Source organism: Triturus cristatus, chromosome 10, assembly GCF_964204655.1.
Source record: "Triturus cristatus chromosome 10, aTriCri1.1, whole genome shotgun sequence".
Classification (NCBI taxonomy): Eukaryota; Metazoa; Chordata; class Amphibia; order Caudata; family Salamandridae; genus Triturus; species Triturus cristatus.
The window spans coordinates 782814357-782840408 of NC_140593.1; the positions used below are offsets into that span (position 1 = coordinate 782814357).

The 26052-nt window shown below is 43.1% G+C and overlaps 1 protein-coding gene and 1 pseudogene across 2 annotated transcripts in view; both read right to left on the bottom strand.

Annotated features, from left to right (window-relative positions):
- USP7 (ubiquitin specific peptidase 7) overlaps window positions 1-26052 on the bottom strand; it is a 1511465-nt gene that overhangs the window by 1466897 nt on the left and 18516 nt on the right. The window lies entirely within an intron of this gene.
- Window positions 16275-17280, bottom strand: LOC146789993 (zinc finger MYND domain-containing protein 12 pseudogene; annotated as a pseudogene).

The following is a 26052-nucleotide window of genomic DNA, read 5'->3' on the forward strand; positions in this document are numbered from 1 at the left end:
ATAGGCAGAATCCAAGGCAATTCAATGGAAATATGCTTTCAGCCCAAGACATTTATTAGTTTATGGAAAGTATAATGCAGGGATTTCAGACAATTTTTAGCACAAGCCATTTAGAAATGAATGAAAATGTTCAGCTACGCTTAGGATTTCTACAGGACAGAGTCAAACACAATGATGGTGCCTGGGAGGGGAAAGGAAGATTGCATGCTTGGTGCAGAGTCCTAGAGGTGGATCAATATTTTCCTTTTGTGGAAGTAGAACTAAACGGTCATGCAGTATTATTTAAAAGATCCAGGTGCTACCCACTCCACAATTCAGACGGTGGAGGTTCCTAACCTACACATCTTGAGAAAAGGGAGTCCAAATAGTAGGCATTTCAAATTAACAGGTGAGAAATAATTGTCAGTTATTTCCCAATTAAAATTGGTTCAACTATTAAAAATCAAATTTATAGTTGGTGAGACAAGTCCAGTTAATTTGAAAGTACAATTTAAACAAGATCACTACCTATATAATTTACTAAACATCTGAAAGTTGCTACATTCAAACAAGATGAGGACATAGAACACCATAGCTCCAAACTGAAGACGTACTGTGAAAGTGGTTTGGGATTTTACAGGAAAAGAAAATGGGTTGATTAAAAATAAGGAGAAAGTACAGATTTCTATAAAACCGAAAGCAGCGCATTTCCATACTTCTAAATACAGGCTCAATCGTGAAGCAGAGGGGACTGGTTATTGACAAAATGAACAGTTCATTTTAAAGCAGGTGTAAGGTAGTCCAAGGAACTCCCTGATCATGGGAATATCATTTTTTTTTTTTTTATTAAAGCAGAAAAGCTTAGAACAAGACCTGTCCAAAATTAATGAAAGATCCATGTGGTCCCATGATATCAAAGCCTGCAGTAATTTCATTTCCGATTCCAACAAAAAAGGAGTGGTCCACCACTGTGTTAAGCACTTATCTCGATTACTCTTCAGGAGGGTAGTCAGTAGCTTTTTGTATTCAGATGTAGAAATAGATCCCTCGTTTAGTGGAAGATTCCACAAAGGTAGGCAGAGAATCCTTCAATCTTTCCAAATTCCTGAAGGAGGATTTGGAAAGTTAAAATTCTCCAGTGATTCTGTGCTGATCCAATATATAGATGAGCAGAGGAAAGCAACCAGAATTGTGTACTTATTATACAATTGCTTTTTTTAATCATTTAGCTCAAATGGGCCTAAAGTATGCCAGCTAAGTATTAATACTGTCCAAAAAGGTGTCATTTGAGACACCAAAATCAAATGAGATCGAGAAAGGTGTTTAAATAATGATTTACCACTTTGATTAGATCCTTCGGCTTTTACAGAATGTCTCATGCTAGCACCCAGATTGTCTCCATTTCTGACCAGCTCAGCGATTCTCAGCTGCGTTTATGGGGGCAATAGTCAATTCGATGAATACAAATGTATTCAAGCTGCATTGTGCTCTTGACCAGTTCTCGCCCTTCTGGGATGCTTACAAATCACAAATTAGAGCAGGCGGCTCTATTTTTCATCTCATCGAGCTTCATCTGAATCCCAAAGCTCTCTCATTTCTGTTTAACTGCGAAAGTTTCCGAGGTCTTCCAGATCGGCGATGCATTGCTCTGCTTAAGCGAAGATAATTAAGTTGGAGCAAGTTATTAATGTTGCTCAACTGCGTCTGTACTTCTGAGTGAGTTTTATCGCGAGTGTTCCTTATCTCCCTTAATGGTTTCAAAATTCTCTTTAGCAGCAAAACAGGATAATATAGCATGTGCCTTCTGTAAAATATACTAGTATACAAAAATAGGTGGCTTTAAGGTAAACCATAGGAAATTAGAGGCTATTTTATTTATTTGCTCTTCAGAGGTACTGCCGGTAGCAACTTCGCCTACAAGCTATTTAGGAATTTAAATAACTTCCAAGCTAGACGATTCATTTATCCTCACTTTTAAGGCAGCGTTGAGTAAGATCTCCAGAAGTGCTGGGGAAGAATACTGGAAGATATAGAAACAAGAAATCTAAAAATGGTCCGGAAGCTAGTCCAAGATGGATCTGGTAAGAAATAGGGGACTATGAACTGTGTGGGGACAGAAGATGGCTAGGAGGGTCAACTGGGAGAACTATATAGGAAAGGGGTTTATCAAGAAAGACAGAAAGATCCATCATGAATAGAGGTGGGACAAGATATCAGGTCTCTTAGCCTGTAACGTAAGATGAATTATATCAAAGTTAACATTAACCCAGACAGCTGGCCAGGATAATGTTCCGGCAGTAATTATAAGAACTAAATCAGATTGGCGGGCAGATTTCTTCACCAAAATGTTTAATAGCATCCTTGACTCTGGGAGAAAGCCGGAATTTTTTTTAGAGGAGCAATTATTAGATCTATCCATTAAAGAGGAGATAACCATACTCAAAAATTACAGGTTAATCAATCTTCTGGATATCAGAGAAAGTGTATGCGAAAATAATTTTGGGAAAACTCAAGGAGTGGGCTGAGGACAATCAAATTGTGCCTCCAGAACAGGGTGGCTTTCTGAAGGGCCACTCCACAATTGATCATTGCTTTGAGTTATGGGCTATGGCGCAGATGTCGGCGGACCGGGGGTGGGGCATAGTTTGTTCTGCTGTTTCGTAGACTTCCGGGATGGATGCCTTTGACTTGGTAGGACGTGACAGGCTGTGGTGGGAGATGCTAATTGACCTGTATTTCCCTAAGGGTCTCCTGCCCATAATACAAGGGTTACACAGCCAGAATTGGGTCAGGCCATTCTGGACACTGAGGGAACACTGTCACAGAAGATATCAATTGTAAAAGGCTTAAGACCGGTGTGTGTCTTGGCCCAGCTGCTTTCCTCCTTGTTCATAGCAGATTTACCAGAAAGTTGCAGGGTGCCAGCCCAAAAATACATGGGAAACCTATTGCATGCTTCCTTATGCAGACAATTCGATTTTGAACCAAACAGATAGGTCTGCAAAGAAAGTACAAGGCCTTTGGTGAATACCGTAAGCAATTAACAGTAAACTTGAAAAAAACTAAGATTATTCTGTGTTTTGGCAAAAAGAGGAAGGATTTTAGCGGTGCCCTAGGCTCGATAAAATTGGAGATTTTTAAGGAGTACAAATACTTAGAAATCTAGTTTGAGAGATCTTTGAAGCGGAAAATACACCTGGATGCACTGAGAATTCAGGCCCTAACCTCCGTTAGTGGCCTGAGAAAATGTAATAACAGCTATGGAAAAATGACGGCTAGACCAGTTCTGAAAGCTTACAGCTATGGTACCTCCTCAGTTCTTGTATGGAGATACAAGATACAAGATACAAGATACATTATAAGTAGAAAAATGTTGTGGGTTACAGGTAAATTGCCCGGTGCTCAAAGCAGTCTCAGACACTGGTCCCCACCAGTGTGGTACAGTATATTAGACACAAACACTTCTGAGATCAATGCAAGTCAAATATTCAAAAAGGACAGATGATTAGTCTTCTTGTTCATTCATTTTTATTCTTGTTCCTTCAGAAGTCAAAGTTCACAAATAGTAACACACAAAGTGCCAACACGTGTTTCGCGCCAACTGCGCTTCTTCAGGGCTGTCACATAAACAGAAAATAGTATACTTTAGAGCTCATATAAACATATTTCATTATAAAGTACACATTTTGAATTTTTTTTTTTTATTCAAATAAAAAAAGAACTCCATCATTGTACTTTTCCAACAGTACCTAGCAACTCGATAAAAGATGGAGTGAAAAAAAGAGGGGGGGGGGGGGGGGGGGGGAGTTCATATAGGACTAGCATGTTATTAATCAATCCTAACCCTAATGTTTGTCAAAAATGCATATTTAATAGCCATACGGTTTAATAGGTTAAACGTACGAGAAGTGTACCTTTTTATCCTTGTGTGATCACTCTTAAGAAAGGCTTGAATATTACTCCAAAATAATTGAGGCTCCCTATTTTTGAACCGATTCCTAAGATATAAAATGTATTGTTATTAGAATGTTGGATAACTTATCGTTTATTTTAAAATTAATCATCTCAACTAGTATTGCCATGCTTCAACCAAAATTAATCTCACCATATTTGTGTTCAAACTGCTTGTCATTAATACTGGAGTATAGTATAGAAAACAGAAATTATATTTGAAAGTTTAGTGGGATCTAATAAATTGCTCATCATTTTTTAGATCTTATCATGGAACGCTAAATATATATAAAAAATCTCTTAAATCACAAGATATGAACTGAAAAAGACTTCATAGTGGAATTTGAACACAAATAAGGTGAGATTAATTTTGGTTGAAGCATGGCAATACTAGTTGAGCTGATTAATTTTAAAATAAAACGATAAGTTATCCAACATTCTAATAACAATACATTTTATATCTTAGGAATCGGTTCAAAAATAGGGAGCCTCAATTATTTTGGAGTAATATTCAAGCCTTTAAGAGTGATCACACAAGGATAAAAAGGTACACTCTTCTCGTACGTTTAACCTATTACTAAACCGTATGGCTATTAAATATGCATTTTTGACAAACCTTAGGGTTAGGATTGATTAATAACATGCTAGTCCTATATGAACCCCCCCCCCCCCTTTTTTCACTCCTTTTATCGAGTTGCTAGGTACTGTTGGAAAAGTACAATGATGGAGTTCTTTTATTTGAATTAAAAAAAAGAAATTCAAAATGTGTGTACTTTATAATGAAATAAATGTTTACATGAACTCTAAAGTATACTATTTTCTGTTTATGTGACAGCCCTGAAGAAGCGCAGTTGGCGCGAAACACGTGTTGGCACTTTGTGTGTTACTATTTGTGAACTTTGACTTCTGAAGGAACAAGTATAAAAATGAACGAACAAGAAGACTAATCATCTGTCCTTTTTGAATATTTGACTTGCATTGATCTCAGAAGTGTTTGTGTCTAAAATATATATATATATATTTATATTTCCTCAAAACGTCCAATTGGCAGTGGGAGCACTTTTCAGTTGGTGCCGCGTCGAGACGAGGACAGGGTCTCGCAATATTTATTCTCACAAAAATAATGGCGCGGCACGATGTTATTTATTTAAATCGTGTCTTTCTCCTACGCCTTTCGAACCGTAGTTCCTGATCAGGATCTACGGTTCGAAACGCGTAGGAGAAAGACACTATTTAAATAAATAACATTGTACCATCAAGAGGAGTGCCGCGCCATTATTTTCGTGTGTATATATATATATATATATCTATATATATATATATATATATATATATATATATATATATATATATATATATATATATATATATATATATATATATTTTTTTTTTTTTTTTTCACTGAAAAACCATAGGTTTCAGGGGCATTCTAGTTAGCTGGACGTTTCACTCGTACTAAACCATTGAAATTCCCCCGTTATAGTTAGTTCAGCTAACTATAACTCGCGCGCCCGCAATGCACTGCTGACGACGTCACATATTACATCACTCATGACATGGTCTGTGACATCACTCATGAAATCTCAAATCACATCACTGATGACATCATCCTTGTGATAGAGTGGCCATTATGGTCAGCTAGCTACCATTGCCTCTTTCCCCTCTGTTCTCTGTTGTCCATGTGCATGGTCCTGTCCCCTCCCTATTGCTTTCTATGGATTGTTGTGCTGCACTCCCGTCCTGCATGCCGTGTGGTGTATTGTGCTGCTGCAAACCCTGATGCCTGCCCTGTAGGGTCAGTTTGGTGCACCTCTCCATGTCCCTCCTGTCCTGTTATCCGAGTCCATGTCCCTACCCCAATTCCTCCTGCCTACCATGGTCCAATGTACCATACTTGCGAACATTTTGAACTTTGTAAGAGGGAGATTTTGAAAAAAAACTGGGGTATTGATTTTCCCCTTTGAGTTACATTGAAAAAGACGAGATTGTAGACAGGAGACAGATCAAATAAAGCCCATTTGAGCTTAAAAACATTGGTCGTTTCCTGGCTGAAACAGGTCTGTTGGCATGAATGGTTGTACTACCACTGCCTCTTCCTTCTACCCACAATGGTCAATTATATTGCCACAGCCTCTCTTGCCAGTCCTGTATTGTTGGTTGTTGCCCCTGCCCCCCTTTCCACTGCCCTCCGTAGTCTGTTGTGCTGCCACTGCCCTTCCTGCCCGCCCAGTGTGGTCAAATTGTTGCCTCTGCACTCTCCTACCTGCCTTCAATTTTCAGAGTCCGTGCCCCTGGCCTCTGCCTCTCAACAGTATCCTAATGAACAACTAGATTGCTAACATTCTATATTTATTACAAAAGTGTGGAACGCCTGACGTCATCTTGATGTAATCAAAACTGTAATACCTAGAGCATTTCCTTTAGAAATTACATATATGAGAGGGTCTTATTTGCATCAAAATTATGGTTAGTGCTCTAAAAAACTAAATGAGGGCATATTTTCTGAGTTTTCAAATAGCAACAAAGAACTTTTAAATCATTTGTAATATTTTTGTTTTTTTATCCAGTTGACCACTTGATTAAATGTTGCACCTAGGGGAGAGGATGTGATGTTACTTCCAGAGCTGCAGACTTTGCAACTGGGGAACCAGGTTGGAGTTTCTGCTTCAGCACAACATTCTGCGATTCTGGTCAAATCACTTAATCTCCCCAGGTCTACAACCAAAATGAATTTGATCTTGTGTGATGTATGTAACCAATGCTCATGTAAAGCACTCCAATACCTGACAAGTCTGCACTATATAAAACTGCTAATACACAAAAAATTAGTGTTTTGCACACTTCTGTCATTGGGCTACATCTGGGTGATATTTGGGCTACATTTGGGCTCTTTTGTCTCTGGTGGCCATGTTGGGAGACTTATTTGTTATGAAGTTTCCTAATTTGCTCATTTACTACAGTCTCCTCAGTAGGAAATACTTTGTTTTTTTACTTTACAAGAAGGCATTCATTCAGATGCGTCACACATTTGCCATAAATTTTGAATGTTAGCACTCTAGTTGCTGATTAGATCAATGTAGTAAAGCTCACCAGGGAAGTCTGCTGCATGTTTCAGTCTGCATGTCAGAATTTCTAATGAAATATAAGAGGATTTGTGAAGTCACTCAAAATGTGCCCCAATTTTTCTTTCTGCAGCACTAATCATACTTTCTATGGAAAAATGAACCCCCTCATTTTGTTCCTTTTTAAATTAAATGTTTTAAGCATTACCACTTTAATCCAAGCAAGATGGCTTCAGGTGTGCAATCTGTTTGTCATAAGTAGGACTGTTAGCGCTCTAGTTGTTCTTTAGAACACTCTGGGAAGCTGCAGTAGAACACAAAGGAATCAACTGACAGTCTCTGCCCTTGTTGGATGTACATGTTTTACTGAGAATGTCAGACTTCATTCTCACATGACTGAGAAAGATAATGTGAATTTACAGAAAATATGCTCAGTTTAGCTTATAGATCACCTTCCAAACCTCTGTGGGAAAAGCATGAGAAAATAGTTCTCTCAAACATTATTCATGATATCACAGCAGAAGGCTTTTTCACATGGTAAAATCACCTTAGAACACACCACTATTCCTAAAATGAGTATGGTACCATCAACAAATGATTTATAATGTAACTAAAGTCTTAAAACCTATTAACTGCAATGCTTTTTAATGAGGTGCTATCATGTATATTGGTCCCAAGATGGCTGCGAACACTTCTTGGATGAAGTGTTGACAGCCAATCAGATCTCACGATGAGATGTGTGGTTAGGCTCCACCCAGATATGTGATTTTTACTTTTGATTTGCTCAGGAGCTACTGAACGGATTCACACAATTTAACCAAAAGGCACGACTCTGCACCAAGTGCTACCTTTTTGCCAAATTTGGTGTAATTCCGTTTAGCAGTTCGGCCTGTAGCTGCGATGAAAGGTTCCTATGGAAAATAGCGTGGGGAAAGATGTTATCGGACCGGAGCGCCCCACCAGTTTTGAAAATAGGAGTGGCAGGTCCATGGAACATGGCGGGCAAAAAGGATGGAGCAGGGGCATGCACAAAGACATCGGAGGGCAGGGAGAAGGAGAATAGGAGCAGCAAGCTAAGCACAGAGGCTTAGCAGGAGGTCAATGATGGGGCATAGAATTGGGCAATGGAGGGCAGGAGGAGTGGACCGGTACATCATGCTAAATGGAGGGCAGTGGCAGCACATCAGACCATGCATGGCAGGAGGGAGGAGGCTAGTCAATGGATTCAGACAACAGAGGATAGGGGGGAGGTGGATGGGGCAGCAAGCTAACTGGTCAGAGAAGGCAGGTATGAGGAACTTTGTTTTTAAAATCTGTGTCTGTGCGAACTACTTAAAACATGAATACAGCATAATCTCACTTTTATTCAGGAAGAGGACGTTTGTGACTGACTCTGGGCTCACTTGGCAGAAACATCCCCTGACCCTTCACCCCCAATCGCAAAATGTAATGCCCGTGGAAAGGGTAGGTGAACGCAGTGTTATATAGAATATAGTCCCGAGAGCACGATTGAAAATGAAATGGATATAGTGTATGGTATAAACTATGCACCAAACAGTGTGATACAAGATGAACCGGGGATTGAAATATAATATGCAATACATTGTGCGCAATGACAGATTCATTGGCTAGCGCAAGATAGCACAGGCACTAGCGCGTGCTATGTGATATGCACCTTGGAGTGTAATATGCACAGGGCAGTGTTGTGTAACCTAACTAGTCTCTAAAGTTGTAATATAAAATATGTGCTGAGGAGTGTAACGTTGCATATGCACTGTGACAAAGATATGGATCCCAGATTGTAATATGTATGGCATAGCGCTGTGCATTATAACATAGGCAACGAGGAAGGCACGTTAGATGGGGCAATATAACCCGTGCGAAGGCAAGTGTGGCATGACATTCACGGGGTGGTGCTGAAGTGCACATGGGCTAGAGTGTCATAGCATACGCACTAGCTGGTGGAATACAACACAGAGGTGTGTGGCACTCGGCGGGCACTGGTGGGTGTAACACAGCATTGGGCTCAGCCAGGAGCGCGCTGTGACTCAAGTGAGGTTGGTCTCCTTTCCAGAGAGTAAAATAAACAGTATTACACATCCGGCGGTGGATGTGTTTTATTAACCATGAGGGGGGTTTCTTGCATAGTTTGTCGAATTTTTGTCGAATCCCCTTTGAATGTCTTTGTGTGCGTGTGTATTAAATGTGCCAGTCAATAGCTACCCAGGTTTGTATAAACAACAAGGGTGTCTACTTGGAGAGTAGCCACCGGCGGGGGCGCCGGTATTAGGCACGGTAGGGCTTCAGACACGTCAGTTTCACTAGCGGTGTAAATACATTCCACGTGGATTCATTGTATGCATAGTCTCCTTTTAATGAATATCACGCAAATCGTCATGGTGATAGGTACGTACGGATTGTCCAGCATGTCCTAGGTGTTTCTATAAATAAATTTAAAAAATACATATTTAAAAACAAAAAGGCCAGCCTCGGGGGATGGGGTGCCCGGGGCCATAAGTGGCCTGAGGAGGGGGGCAACGCAGCCCCCCACCGAAAGAATAAAAAAAAAAAAAAAAGCAATGCCCCGGGGTGTTGGGGTCCCTTGTGCTGAACCCAGGTCGCTCTCCTCAGCTGCCTCTGAGATTTGCAGTAAAGAGTCTTGATTTCACGTGTCTCCCTGCACACGTAGCTTTCAGTTTGTGCCCAAGGTCTCATCCGCTGCCTCTGCACCGCTACCCTCGACCTCTAAAGTCGCGACCAAGTCTACATTAATGTGCCTTACTTTCCCTGTGTGGCTCTCATGCAGCCTACAAGCCCAATATCGTTACGTTCCTTCCCATAAGCCCCTAAATTCTAAAGCAGCGCCTGCACTATGCTCTTTTCTTCCCCCTGTAGCTCAGCATATATTCTTTCAGCATCACCCAGGAGTCAGAAGCCAGAAAAATAAAACAGAAGGGGCAAGGCAGAGTCTGACTCTCCAGGTAGGTTTGCAATGATATTTACCAGAGACTAAAAGCCTATGCCTTACTGTCAGTGATACGTTGAAACCAAAACCTTGCACTTGAAACTATGAGGGGCTTTTTATGCAGTCCTGTGCAACGTCAAGTATGGTTTTAAAGAAGCCCTGGGGCGCTAGACTGAGGGTCATTTCCTTATTAGTCAGGACAAATGCCATCCATTAACATCTGCTACGTGATGACAGATGTTAATGGACTATAGCCAAGGCCACTTAAATTATGTGACTCAGCAGCCAGGGTGATTTTCACCCAATTATAGATTTGCTGAATAATCCATCATCTGCCGCATAACCTACAGATTAACCCAAAAAATAAAAAATTCTAGCTCAAACTTTTCAAAAGTTACTAAAAATGTGTTTACGTTTTGCAGCGCTATGGGAGCCTCTTGGCAAAGCTGGACTTGTCACCCTTCTGTTGCTTATTGCTGTATTTTGATGTTAAACTGGTACTATTGAGTTTAAACAAATGCAGAGTGATCCTAAGTTTAACAAGCATTTGCAATGCAATAGGTCTCGCAGTTACGAGAGCTTCAGCTATTGGCATTGTAAATAATGCCTTTTATTTATGTTTTGAAAACAAAAATAAAAAGGCATTATTTGCAATGTCAATAGCTCAAACTCGCGTAAATGCGAAACCTATTCCATTGCAAATGATTGTTTTTTTTACTGCTTTAAGTATGTTCTGATAGGAAGAGAAAATACCAGCTTTAGGTGATTTTGCTAGTCTTTTAAAACGCTTGGTTTAATAAAATGGTGGTCATGCCGCTAATAAAAACAGCCAGGTGACAAACCTCAGAGGCACAGAAAATTTAAATTACTGTAAGTTGTTACGCATTATCCTAAATCATAAAGAAATTTGCAAATATATACCAAAGCATTGTGTAAAAGATGTAGAAGAATTTTGCTTCCATTCAGCTGAATAAGCATTTGAACACCTTGTACATTGTCTAAGAGGACGTTTAACCTGTGTAATATGACAAGAACCGGCACCGTTCTAAGATGTTAGAGAGTGAGACGTTTAGTTCCTAGTGACTTAAGTCCGCTTCTTCTCTTTAGCGGAACGTACACTTATAATAAACCAGGCAGAAATGTGTTAAGAAAAACCCACACACTCCCAGTTCCAAATCTGCAGCTTGGTTTAGCGAAAAACAGGCTTGGTTAGTGAGTTATTCTACAAACCGAGGCGTGAAACTCGAACTATGCAGAAATACCGTACCAGGTAAATACCACATCTAAACGGGGTTTTAGAAACGGAGCCTGGAAATCGCGTGTACGATTCCAGGGTCTGTTTTCAAACACCAGACAAAGGGCTCTCGCCTGCCCCGAAATTAAAATAAAGAAACACGTGCCTTGAAGCGGTCTGATCTCACGCGCAGCGCTGTAAAAGCACCTCATGACATAATACTGTGGGATAAAAGCGGATTCAGCTCCTCTTCCTTTCTTTTCCTAATTATATTCGGCTGCCCCCGCCACATCCCCCCCGAAGAAACATGTTTTAATAGTAGATGATTTTACAAATAAGCTCCCCTCGTTTGGTGGGCATTAAAGTTTTTTTAGATAAAACAAGCGCTGAGAAATGAGAGCATCGCGGAAACACGCGTGTGTTCACTGGTTTCTGGTGATGTTCGCACTTTAGAAATATGGGCCTCTTTCACTAAACTTTCTGCCCACCTAAGGTCACTCACCGCATGAAACCCGAAGTACCGAACGGAAAGCAGGAATACTGGTTCATTTCTGGGTTATTCCAACAACAGTTCACCTTGCGACTGTTGAGAATCCGCAAACGTTGCAAACAGAATCTAGACGCAAATGTATAGCTGGGGCGTGCACAATGGTTGGGGGGGGGGGGGGGGGGTGGAGGGGGGGGCGGGGTGGTCACGCACTGTCTTTTCCAATTACCGCCTACACGGGCTGCCAAAGGCTGGCGGGAAAGTGCAAAAGTGTGCAAACTGGACGCTATAATTTTTGGGTGTGTGGAAAATGATTTAATCTCTCGAGGGCCTTCAGTAGGAACCGATTCGCACATATTCTTGAAAAAGTCAAAAACTTTAAGAATAATGGGCTTCCTCCAGTAATGTGTGCATTTTTGCCACTTTCAGGGGCTCGCAGAAGGGTGATGGGCTGAATCCACTTCACATTGTCAGCAGGGTGCACGAGCCACGAATGCCGAATGGAACTTCTTTCTCAAATTCTAATCTCTAGCTGGAATCTATTTTTTCAAAATGGGGAACTGTTCCATCCAAAGACTCATAAAACGGAGTCTCTGGGGCAGTCTGTCTCACCATTGGGCACTCCCACGCCAGGCTTTTTGCACTTGGGGCGGAAACTGAGTGTGAAACCCGAGCGAAACCGTCTGGGAAGATCCACATTCAAATATTTTAGGGGCTTTTACTAATTTCAGAATGCTCAAAATGTCACCGCCCCCACACTGGCTCTGGTCCGAACTCCTAATTTACAACTGCGGAAAAACACAACTACTTTTGAATCTTTCCCGGGAGAAAGAAGAAATGAAGTTGTTCTTTTCAGAGACACTGAATGATGTCATCTATGACTACCAGATCAGTGACCATGAAGAGTGACAGCATGAGCATTTAAACAAGCAGCACTGAGCGATCGCTCTCGCTCTTGTAAAAAAACACACCTGCGAGTGGTGCGCGCGCGCCACTGAGAGCCATATGTGTCTGGGGCACGATAATTGAAAACATATGGGCTTTGTTGCGCGTAACAGACACCAATAGGCCGTGGGCCGAGCAATGCGCCCATCTTTGGCCTACTGCGTGCTCTGTTGAAACAAAACACGCACTCAAAGCCCAATTACAGACCCCACAACAGAACACACACACGAGCGTGTGCGATTCCAGGGTCCATTTCTGAACCACGGACAAAAGGACTCACCTGCGCGGGCACTGCTTGCAGTGCAACGCAGGTCGCAAGACCTAAAAATGATTAAATAATGAATGCTATAACAAAATGTGTCGCATAATTTGCCTTCTAGCTGCATAATTTACTCAACACTGCAACATAATTTGGCCCTCTCCTGCTGTACAATTCCAGTGGCATGGACAATAACTTTGGTCTCAATGAAAACAGACGTGCCCGCAGGTGTTACGATATTCCACGTTATCCAATTTACAACAAGGAAATTTCTGGAAGCTCTTTTTGTCCCTACTACCCCCTGCAACCACTAATAAAGCTCAGGTTCAACAATGCTCCTGGGCTGTTTAGCAACTTACGGTTGTTTTAGGTAGTACTTATTAAAATGAGTGAGCCTTTATTTGAGCACTAGTAATCTTGTAAGATTAGGAAATGGAGGACCAGAAAAATAAAACACTTGCTCAGGATCACACAAAGTGGCTGAGTGGTGGTGAGTCGAGGTTAGAGGCTCAGCACCCTCATTTGGAAACTAAGACAACACATATTTCTACAACAGCCTGGTGCACTGCACGGCAAAATATGAAAGATATGTGAAATTGGTACCTCAAATGTACCGGGAGAAGTAAATAAAAGGAGCATATATGGCTGGATAGTGCGATTATGCAGAGCACAGAAAGAGGCTTCTTAAAAGTGTACAGAGGAAAACGAACATAGTAATGTAAATGTGTCCAAATAAATCCTGCTTAGAGTAGATAGGTTGGTGAGGTCCTCTGTTGCTTCACAACAGCAAGACTTGTACCTTTCAGTCTGTAAATGCCTCCCTGAGACTTGAAGCCTGTCCCTGTGTGCTTTGCTGGCCTTCTCTTCCCAGTGCCCTAGATTCTATATCACAGATACATCTTGCAAAAAAGAAGGGCTTGAAATGGCACCTTAGAGCGGAAGGCTGTACCCACAGGCAGTCAGGAAGGATTTTTTTTTTCCCGCTGTTGGAAAGTAATCACATGCAAAGCAAGGGAATAGACGACATGTAGAAAGTCCCATTAGAAGCTGTGAAACTCAGAAAGAGCCAACATTACAAACCTCTCCAAAAATGCAGCAGAACAAAGTGAAAGTGGTATTATGCTTTGTGCTTTATAGCAGAAATCCCTCACAAACGTACCCACTACAGAACCTCTCCTACTTAATACAACCACATCAACCTGTGTCTAAGACCCTTCCTTCTCCTGTTTGCCATCTCAACACTCATTTTTCGAATTCCCTGTTCAACTGGTCTCCTTTTTAGGTCGAGCCTGGGCAAGCATGTGCTGCTCTGAGAGCCATGCAGTAATGGAATATGTAAATGAAGACATCCCACTCTCCGCCCATATTTGTCATTGGCTTGTGTCATTGTCCTTCGTAAATGCTGGCTTCTGATTCGTTATTAGGCTTGTTATTGGGCTTTTTAGTCCCTTAGTACCGCCTTGTCTTCATCTGTAACCTCCCATGAGGATCAGCCCTTTTACTTCCGTTGTTACATAGGTCTTCTTTAGACTGCAAGCATTATTTTCTTTAAGGCGTTTCTCTTACTGGAGGAGGGTCTCTCGTGCACAGTGGTTACCACTGGCTGGTTTATTTAACTAGTAGCAAACGGGGGGGGGCTCTTCAGGGGCCATGGGAGGCAGAATGGGGCAACTCAGCGATGCATTAAAGCATTTTGGAATGCAATAGGTCTTGCATTTGCAAGGCTTTAAGCTATTGGCATTGTAAATGACAAAGCCTTTTAATTATGTTTAAAAAACAAAGCATAAAAGGCATCGTCATTTACGATGCCAATAGATCAAACTCACGTAAATGCGAGACCTATTGCATTGCAGATGCTTGTTCTTGCCATCTCAACCTTCTGCCATAGGTTTAGTTCTAGTCTTGTGTCTAGTCTAACCCTCATGTTAGATCACTTTCCACATCTAAGTCACCTTCCTTTGGATCAACATCCTCAAACATATCTAGCCAACTTTTACACTTCTCTTTTGCTCCAAGTTGGACGCTCACCTGTCTCCTCTCAAACGCCTGATGTAAAACCACCCCCACCCCATTTCTCACCCGCTACTGCCCTCCATTCTTGTGCTGCTCTCCAACAGCCATTTAGTGCCCCATCTTACTCATCTTTTTTTTTAACTCTTTAGCTCCAAACTCCTCCCCTTTACTACTGTAAAAAAAAAAATCAGCTCATCTCCAACTTTATTCTATCCCCTCCCCTCAAGCCATCAGTGGTTTCTTCAACCCATCTCTCCTCTTGTGAATTAATAAGCCAACACCAGCTCTCACTGTAACACCTCTCCTGCAACTGGATCCCTGTGTAACGGTCCCCAACGCTACCTCCCTCTGTAACTCACCCCTGCCCCCTCCCTGAATATACTATTGCTACTGCGAAAGTCACCAAGTGTGGTCACCTCTGTCATACAAGTGATAGTGCTGGACAGGGGTGTTCCATGTTCATGTATCAGGACATACTTGGATCCTGTTATGCACTGGAAGATACTGACTGTTGCTTCCTTTTAACCTTGCTGTGTTTGGTGAACAATCACAACATTTGCCTCAGTTGTCTCATGGACTTTTACTCTGCCTGCTCTGCTTAGGGAGACCCCTATCGGGTTTGTGAAATCACTAATCGCATCATTTGGATATTATTGTTTTTTGAAGGTTGAAGACCAGTACAACCACCACATTTCCTCCAGGCAAAGGCGACTGGCGCTTACTGTAATTTCTCATCCCATGCGCTTTTTCATCTCTTGTAATATCCTAAAATCTCTACTCTTCAGATCTCTCTGTGGTCTTCCAAACCCTCAGATATGTTACTCTTCCATCAAGTTCTCCCCGATTTCTTATCCTATTCCATAACCGCTACTAGTCTGTCTACCTGTGGCATTGCGAGATGTCTTTCTTGAACAAAATGAGGCGCAAGCACATCTATAGACCACAAAGTAAACAAGCATTGGCATAGCCAATAGGTCTCGCCTTTGGGACCTTATAAGTATTTAGTTATGCAGCAGGTCCCAAAGGCGAGACCTATTGGCTATGCATTCCACTAACTTAGAATAAAGAAATAATGTGCAAAAGCATCAAAACAACTGAGCCTGCACTAATGTAGGTGGAAATACGAGTGAGTACAGGAGAACAAAATGGACAAAATAGTCAAGCTTTAATGTGTTTGTTCTTGCTAGTTCAACATTTCGGAAACTGGATTTACACATGCCAACGTGTTGGGTACTTGGCAAGTCTAGCATTGGCACAGTTTAACTATGTTGTTCTAAAAAGCAGAGCGGGATGTTGAGTGGCGGGCACAGGGCTGCTTACGCCTTCTGTGGTATGGCGGACGCGTGTCAGACTGATACATCAGTAGATAATGCATTGCTTCATTTGCAGACCGGGAGTTTAGACTCAGCCAGTGTCAAGAACGTAGCAATTGCTTCGTCTTGGTTTGGCATCTATTTCGCGATGTGAAGAGCTTTAAGGGCCACTTCAAAAGCTTTGGACACATCACTGAGCAGAAAGTGGAGCTTTGCCAGTGGTTGCAGGTTGCGTGCCAACTTGACACTGTCTTGCTTCAAAACCCGCTCTGACATCTCAGATCTCCGTTATCTTTAGGGCTTCAGCCGCCTGAGCCTCCTCGTTACACTCCTCCTCTGCACCCTCCGTCTCGCGGGAATTCTGCAAGCGGCCCTGGAGCAGCTTGCTGAGGTGCGCATGCTAGAACTCTGACCTCAGCATAAAACGAATCAGCAATGTCGTCCTTCCTCTGTCGCAGGAAGATGTTAGCCATGTGGAAGTAGCCGGGAGCAGTGCAGGTGTCACCTGCGCCATAGGCTCAGCTGCTGTAATAGATGTCGTTGGCCAAGTGTCGAAGGGCCTCCGCCATATTTCCCATGGAGAACAAGAGTAGCATGCCGTGAATGCGGTGCAGCTTGGTCAGCAGTGTAGGACTGCAGTCGGGGTTCTTGAGTACGGTCCAGTCTGCGTGCGAGAGGTATTCCTCGGCCTGCGAGAAGTGGCCCATCCTGATGCTGGTCTCGGCGAGCAGCAGGTAGGTGGGCACCAGCTGCAGGTAAAGCAGGCCGTGGACTGAGATACTGAAGCGCAGGGCGTGCATAGCAGCAGGCAGAGCCTGACTGTACCGTCGGAAACAAACAACTGCTCTGCCGCTTGCTGCTAGATGTTCAGCAGGTGCCGCCTCATCTGCAAGCTCTTCTCGGCGCTACGCTGCCGCTCTGTCTTGCAGCAGAGCGCGGGCTTCGGAGCATGCAGCTGCACGAGTAGGCTGCAGAGCTGCGGGTGGACACTTTCGAAGTCGCCGCGCTAATGCTCGGTCAAGCAGTAGTAGGTAACCCGGCAGTCTTGATAAGCCACGAAAAGGAGATGCATTGTATCACTTTGACTAACATGTTCTTGAAATGTTACTTTTTGCTAACAAAAAAAGTTTACGTCTCAATTGGCACTGTGCTGTGGCAGAAATGTCTTATTGAAACTTATATGACCTTGCAAATGATAATTCAAAAGCATAAGGGGACTTGGTAAGATTCTTTACATGTTATTGGCGCACTTTGTTTACAGTATCTTATTCATGTTTTACAAATTATGCTTCTTTATTATTATGCAACAATAATATATCATCATTGCGTGTTCACGACGCAACCCTGGTGTTGGGATGCAGGGAGTAAAATATTTTGCAAATGGTCGCCCTGGCACCTTCGTCACCTTGAAGTTAAGCAATCCCATTGGTTGGCATTCGAGTCTCGAGCTCAGAAGGTATGTCGTGGAAGAGTCTGAGCTACAACCACGCCTCTTTAGGGCGCACATACGGCTGACAGGAGGGCATAGGTAGCTTCCTGAACAGCACAAGCGTGCTCGCCCCCGAGTCATGGTTGTTCGCCACAGCAAATACAACATGTGCGCTCTCCTGTCTTTACATGGCTGCCACAGTAGAGAAAATAGAAAGTGAATCTTCTCATGAATGCTACTATGGAAGTGACAACGTAATTGACAAGCCCAAAGACTTATCAAATATTCATATAGGTGAAATATCCAAGAGTTCTCATTAAGTTGATATAGTAACTCAATAGTACCAATGTAGCAGACTATGTAGTTTTAAAGATGTCAAAATTTGAAGAAGCGTTTAGGCTTGAAAAGGTACTCTTTACCCATATAGCATTTCAGCCCTAAAAACTGCAAGATATTAAAGCAAATAATCAAACCTTTTGAAACTGAACAAAACACAGGTAGTTCTGGGCTATTTTGAATTTGATACATTAGTTTCAACAAAAGCCCATAGTGATTCCAAGAGGACACTCCAAAGCAGCGCTTGCACGCTGCGGAGGAGAACACTAAAAAGCGATACACAACCTATTGTGGATGGTCAACTCTCGGATGTCTGCACCCATGTCCTCTTAAAAAGCCCCCACAGTTTGCTAGATTAGTTTTTAGTCACCAGCTGAGATGAGGAGGGTTTTGAAAACAAAACCATTTTTACTTCAGTTTCCTGGTTCTTTTTGTTAGATGTGTCTGTGAGCTCCGTTCCTCGTGTGTGTTTTTGGGTTCCCTTTACATAACCTTTACAAGTAGATCAAACTATGATCAACTTTGAAGGACAAACATTACTGAAGTTGGAGTTCCAGCTCTTCGCCACACAGAAGCAAAATGTAAACAAACTTTTGCTCTCTGGACCCAGAGTGATCTGTAGGTTTTAATTATAATACCAAAATTCTGTGGACCCAGTGTAGCAATATTTTTATAATAAATATTCATTATAACACAATGTTTTTATCAATGATACTCTGACACCAACAATTTATTTCGGGACAGACTGTCCTGACTGGAGAAGGACTGTTGCAACAAGTGTTGATCACTTACATAACTGGCCTGCTGAAAGCAACCCGGAGTTGTCCATGAAGCCTAACACCACACCTCGTCCCGAGGCGACATTTGCCTTAAATCTGATGCAAAAGCCTGCCACGATCAAATGGTAGCATTCAGGTTTCAATTACAGGGGTCAATTACTGGCACAGCAGACCTGTAGTAACTAACCTTCAGACAAATTCCTGCAGTTTGTACCTTGATAGGTCGGGAGCCTGTGGAAACTAACAATATCCATAGGAGAAGCAATAGTACTTCCCTGGCGACAATATCATCCACCGACATGTTATTTTAGATCATGTGCAATTCAGTACATGAACTGTCCTTGTATCAGTTCCATATAGCAAGCATGGGCAAAGTAATTCGCCACTGGCCTCGAATGTCAGTTTATGGTCTCCTTCAGGCGTGTCTGGCACCGTTTTATGAGTCTGTATAACAAATTGAGTCCCAGGCTTGGTTGAATATATATACTGACCAGCCAACCAGTTATGCAGTGGACTCTCATGGTGGCTCTTTTTTGAAGCTGCTGCAGACTCTCTTTGAGAGGCTTAGATAGAAGTCTCTGGTGCAGTAAGGATTCAGGATTAGTGATTTTTCCACTTGCTCAAAAGGGAACTCCTTTCCCTAGTAATGCCTTGTAATGTTGGTAAGACTTCTACAGCATAGGCCTAAGTGTGCCTCCCACCCCAAATGGGCTGCAGGAGTTCCCAATCTAGCCATTATGCATCACAATGTCAGACTGAGTCATCCAAATGAAAACCTTACACACTTTCAGAGATGATGCTTTGATCTAAGTTGTGCTGAAATCTGCAGACCAGTCCCAAATGAAAAAAGGAATTGTATCCTACCCTTCCAAAGACCGCTAGAAAACTCGTGCTTTCCTGAGCAGGACACTAATCTAGGCATAATCACAAATCACATTCATATCCATCCCTATTGCTTGGATCTCAGATGCTTTGCAGGTAGCAGCTTATTTCGAGCAGATGTGACTGCCTTTTATATTCTTTGCAAATACCTTATGCAAAAATGTTATCCTGTAAATATGCAATACTGACTTACCAGTAGAAAGACACTGTGGTAATGTGTAATTTCTGGTTCGTATATACAAACTTTTTGTTGACATAGTTCTCCCAAACGGCAGCTTTAATGTATCAAGCGCTTGAATGTCTAAAATGCATTGTCTAAAACTTAATTTACACTTTTGCCTGCCCATCTTAAAGATTTAGTGAAGGGGTAAGGCAAGTAGATTTATTTGCAGGGCAAGTAGATTTCGTTCAGATTTTCTCTTAGCCAGGTAGTTTTTAAACAATTCCACACACCTGTGAATGGTTGTCCTCCTTCCTAGAAAACAGATGTTTTCAGTTCAGGGAAGGCCCACATCTGTCAGATGTTCAGCAGCTTAAGCGTGGTGTGCCTCAGTGCTCCTCCCCAAGCCCCATTCTTTTAACCTGGTTGGACTCTTGCATACATTAACTTCTCTTCTGGCTCTACCATGGTGTCCTATACTGATGACACCCAAATCGTCTTCTCCGACAACTAACATCAAGCTGCAGCGAATCTACCTGCTTGGAACAAGTCATTAACTGGATGACCTCCAGTCGCTTTAAGTTAAATGGTCTGTCTGGCCACTGGTCCCACCCTGGCCTCCCAGGCAAAGAAAGTGGCGGGGACATGCTTTGGCCTTCTAAGAGCACTGAGTACGTTTCTGAAATGGCTCACGGACGAAACAAGAAAAACTGTGGCAAAGGGCCTTATACTTTCGCAACTTGACTAATGCAACTCGCTCTACTTGGGCATGCCAGCCTATGTTGTAAAAACACAACAGATCATACAAAACGCTGTGGCTGTCGTCTTACTAAATGTTCCTACATTTCACTCACTACACTGGTAAGTGTCCACTGGCTCCCATTTAAGGCAAGGATAGCGTTTAAAGCCCTGTGCATTGTACACAAGATCAAATATGCTCAGGGCCCACCCATTCTAAACCAGCTAATTGTCTCACACAGCAGCTCACAAGATTTGACATCAAACAAGCGCTCCCTCCTGGCTATGCCTAACCTTATAAGAGCCAGAGATGGAGGACAATGCTTTACATACTTAGGAACTGAAGCTCTGGAATACCCTCCCCATACATCTGAGAGCCAACTACAATCTTATGAGTTTTAGAAAGCAATTGAAGAAATCTTTTCAGTTAGTCACTACCATGTCTGGTAGCTCTGGGAAGCCAGTGTTTCAGTAGCCATGCGCTCTACAAATCAAGGAAACAGAACATGGCGAAAAAGCACATTAGAAGACATTATGGAACCTCAGTTGAAATCCTTATATCAAGTGATCTTGGAGACAACCACTGCTGTAAAGTGGAGTTTTGCCACATTGGATCGACATGTCACACAAACGAGGAAAATGCTACAGATGAAGGTGGTAACACAAACCACCAATTCAGAAGGTCAAACTGCAGTTCACTACATAGATACAAAGTGAGAATGAATAGAGTTCGCTTGTGGTGACTGAGGCAGCGGGGCAGAGAGGACGACAAGCCCGAGGGAGCAGCGGGCGCATTGGAGGCGGCGCCGACACCCCCCCCCCCCCCCCCCAGCGAGTGGGGACTTCTAATACTTCTCGCGCCTCCCGCTGCTGGAAATGCAGCATTGTAGGGACTCTGGACGCTTTCATCATAAGAGCAGAATCCCTGGTGTCACATCAAATCCAGCTGACAGAGAAGGGTGTCAACTGAACTGGCGCAGGCACAAACTCATCGCTCGGGCATATTGCCCTGTCAAAATCACCAACCATGAGTAGGTTGAGCCAGTCTGTGATTCCAGAGGGGGATCCGTGTTGTATTACAAAATCAGTTACGCCCTTTAATCCCGCCAGTGTTCAGGGGGGGGCCAAGGATGGTACTAGTATTAGCCGTAATCAAGGGTCAAAGGGGGAGGAGGGTAAAGAGGCCCAGAATTCAGTTAAGGCGGGCAAGAGTGTGATTGTAGAGATCCACGAGGAAATGGGGGAGAGTATGAATGAGGGTGTTAATGAAAATGCCAAGGACCCGATTTTAGTCAGGGGAAATAGGTCAGTTACGACACGGTCCCGGAAAAAAGTGAGTTCAGCAGTTTGTGAACCGGTGGTGAAAGGGGGTGGGGGTGGAATAAATTCGAAAATAACCAAACAGCCCAGGCAAAAAAACAAAGGGGGCTCCCCAAGAAATATAAGTAAGCACTCGACTGGCGCAGCTGGGGCGAGGGAGGAGGAGGCAGATGATTCAAACAAAGTAGCTTCATGTCCCAATGTGGTGCACGAGGAGATTGATTTAGAATTGGTTAGGAATAGCGTACTTTGGGCTAAAATTTAGCATCTCCTTACCCTTGCCTTAAAACCCTTATTATCTAAATTAGACCGGATTGAGACTCACTTGATGGAGCTGGGAAATTGGAGAAAGGGTCCCGAGTTGCACCAGGAGAGTCTGATGGGTGGGGAAGGTGTGGATATTATAGGGAGGACCGTTAGTGATCATGTGGCGACAGAGACAAGGCCTCCTGATGGGAAGAATGAACAAGGAGCACAGAGGGTCAAACAAGTGCCCGGTATTAGAAAAAACCAGGATCAAGGACAAGTGATAAATGAGGGCGAGACAGAGGCAGGGACCTCCTCCGGATCAGGCTACTAGGGGGATCTTGAGTAAGGAAAATAGTAGGGACTCGGAGGGCGAAGGCTGTGTGCAGGGATCAAAGGGGTTGATATATCTAGATCTCCCTCCTGCATACAGCCCATACACATTGGGTCTCGTGGGCGTGCCGGCACCCAAAAGGAACACCCGGGAAACGACAGAAATATTAATAAACAAGTTGGCACACTGGCTAAGTCAGAATGCGAGGTTTAATGGTACAGACCTTAGGCATATTTTAATGGCGAGGCGAGTAGCATGGAGTATACCCAGGGGATTGTGTTGTAGTAACCCTTAGGCACCCAAACTTGGTGGACAAAGCACTTCGCTGCTTCAGAGACCGAGCGTGGGAGGAACGATTGGCAATAGGCTTGTTGCCCTTGGAATTTTTTTTATAGAAAGCCGGTAAGATCAGCATTTGAGGTTAGTAATTATGAAGAGGGATTATCAGAATGTGCACATGGAGCAGGGGGAGTGAGAGATATCCCTTTACGCAACAGGTTCAACCCACTGCTTAGAGGGAGAGTTTTAAGTGAGGTGGATTGATGGTGGGCGAAAAATAGAAGAGCACAGCAGTTAGACCAAACAAAGGAACCAGGTAGGGTCTTACAGGGTGTTGATGCGTGGTGCGGGGATAAAATGGACCTGTTAACAGAAAATGTAGGGATGGCAGGGAAGAATGCCACTATGGTAGCACTGGAAGAGGGCATCACACTAGAAATAGTACAGGACCCCGTAAACTCGTCACAGTTGGAAGTATAGAAGGTTAAAAATTCTGATATAATAAAAACAACATCTTGGAATGTTGCAGGGCTTGCGTCCAAAATAGAGGACCCTGATTGGCTGCAATATATTCAGGGTTTCCAGATTATAGGTTTACAGGAAACCTGGATAATAGATTGTAGCAATATTCACTTAGTAGGGTACAAGCGCTTTGCTGTCCCGGCCCGAAAGTCCTGCTCAGGGAGAGCCATGGGGGATTGTGTATTTTTGTGGACCTACAATTGGGGGGCACCTGGACCGATCTAAATTTGTCCTCTGCTTGTATGCAGGCCCTTAGGTTTTCTAATTATGGGGATCGTATTGTCTTGATTAATTTTTATAACCCAACGTCACAAAACAAGACAGGGTCTGGTGTGGAAGAGTTAGATGCTAGGCTCACTGCAGGGAATTGGGCTCACAAGGGGGCGGTGGCCCCGTTGGTAGCCGTTGTGGGTGATTTTAATTGTCATCTTTGCCCTGACCTGAGACCGGCCCAAGGAAATTGGTCTTCGTGCCCGGTTAGGAACGGACCACACTTAGAGCACTCAATTGAGGGCAATGAGTTGGGAAGAGTGTTAAGCAAACACGCCCTTGAGCATACTGTGGATTTGATAACCAAAGAAAAGTACGAGAGAGATTAATCCCACTTTTAAGGGGAGGGGGTGCTCCTCTTTCATTGACTTTATAGTAGTCTCTAAATTTTTAAAAGACCGGGTAAGTGGGGCTGATATTGACCTAAGTGCTTTTAGTGACCACAACCCTCTAACATTGGTGGTTGAAGGTGTGGTCACCAAAAAATCTAAGAGGCAGGGAAGGGGTGGTAGCACAGAGATAACAACAGACCAGGGGAGAAGATTCATATGGGCCAAAGTGGATGGATGTACATTTTATTAAAAAAAACCTCAGAAGAGAAGGCAAGAGAGAACTAGAGAGGTGCCTGGACCCCGTGGCTGAGGGACCAGAAGTAGTTAAATGCTTTGAGGCAGTTGCCCATTTAGTTGACAAGTTGTTGTGCTCCACCCACCATGGTCCAGTTATGGAAAATCCAAGATAGTTTGACAAATCCTGCACCTCAGCCCTCAAAAACTTAAAACGTTGTTTAAAAATCTTACCAAGGGACAAGTTGAAAGTAAAAGTCAAGGCTGATATACAATCAGGCCGCTAAATGCAGGAAAAGAGCCATTCCAACACAGGCCTGGGCAGACCTAAGGGAGGCTGCCTTAAGGAGTGACACATCCGCTTTCTGGAAAACAATTAATAATCCATGTTTCCAGGATGCCAGTGTTCCCGCACTCGGCACCAATATCTTGCCAGAAGATTGGGTAGCTCATTTCAAAGGCCTTTATAATTATGTAGCGGAAAGTACATTTCCCTCTGAGGTGGAGGCAGGGGAGGTACCTGCAATTATGTTTACGTTGGAGGAGATCATTGGGGGAATACAGGGTCTATCCCCTAATAAAGCGCCAGGACCGGATGGCATTCCCCCGGATCTCTTTCTAAGTAGTATGGAGTTGTGGGCGCCCATACTGACAAGAGTGATCAATGCTGCGGTAACGTTTGGTTGTCCCAGTTCGTGGTCCACAGCGATAATGGTCCCTATATTCAAAAAAGGGAATAGGGACACTCCTCAATGTTATCGCCTGATCTCTTTGATCGACGTCACAGCGAAAGTTATGAGACGTGTAATTTTAGCACGATTGATGAGATTGGTCGGAGAAAAATCGGGTCATTACTGATGTTCAATATGGTTTTACACTGGGGAAATCTACATCCGACCAGTGTATAAATTTATATTTACTAGTGGCTAGTGGCTAAATATACATTGGCAAGTGAGGGAACGATTTATTTAGGCTTTATGGACCCAACGGCCGCATTCGACCATGTAAACAGGGAGAAATGATGGGCCCTTTAAAAAAGGTTGGGGGTGGATGGGGGACTTATAAATATACTTAGGGACCTACACTGTAATACATCTGCTAGAGTCCGATATAACCGTGAGGGGAACTTATCAGCATCGTTCTCTTGCACTAGTGGGGTTAGACAAGGGTGCATTTTGGCCCCCTTTTTGTTCTCCCTATATATCAATGGACTGGAGCAAGCATTACTTGATCTTAAGGTGGACTCCCCAAGGGTAGGATGTAGGCCAAGTCCGGTTCTGCCTTACGCAGATGACGCGGTACTTCTAGCGCGCACACCCAGGGGCTTGCAGCGTCTGATAGACTGTTTTGTTAATTTCATGGACACGCTCGATCTGTCGGGCAATCTCTCTAAATACTATGTCATGGAGGTCGGACGCAAACCCATCAAGAAATTCAGTTATAAAATGGGTGATAATAGCATAGGGAAAGTACAACATTTTTCATATTTAGGCATTTTCTTTGATGGGAGATTACATTTTAAAATTTTACTGGAGGAACGATGCACAAAGCTAGTCTCGGCCACAGGCTCTATTATGAATTATGGACGTAGGCTGGGACGGTGGTCCCCAGAGCAGATAAGATTGTACACCTCAATTTGCTGCGCAAAGGTGTTATATGGAGCTGAACTGGGGCTGTAGAGAAGCCCATCAGCTTCAGATAGAGGAGAATAAATACCCGAGATCCCTACTTAACATTCCCCAAAGTACCTCGTCTTATGTTACTCATGAGGAACTAGGATTGGCTTATATAGAGGATGTGGTTCATTTGAAGCAGATTATGGCCTGGATTAGGATTTGGGCGAACCCAGAGGCTTAACTAAACAGGCAAATAATTATAGACAGCATCAGTAGGGATAAAGGGTTGTCCATTCCTTGGCTGAGACATGTAAAGTCCTCTCTTGAGTCCATTGGATGTAAAAACCTTTTTAGTACCCCCATGGTA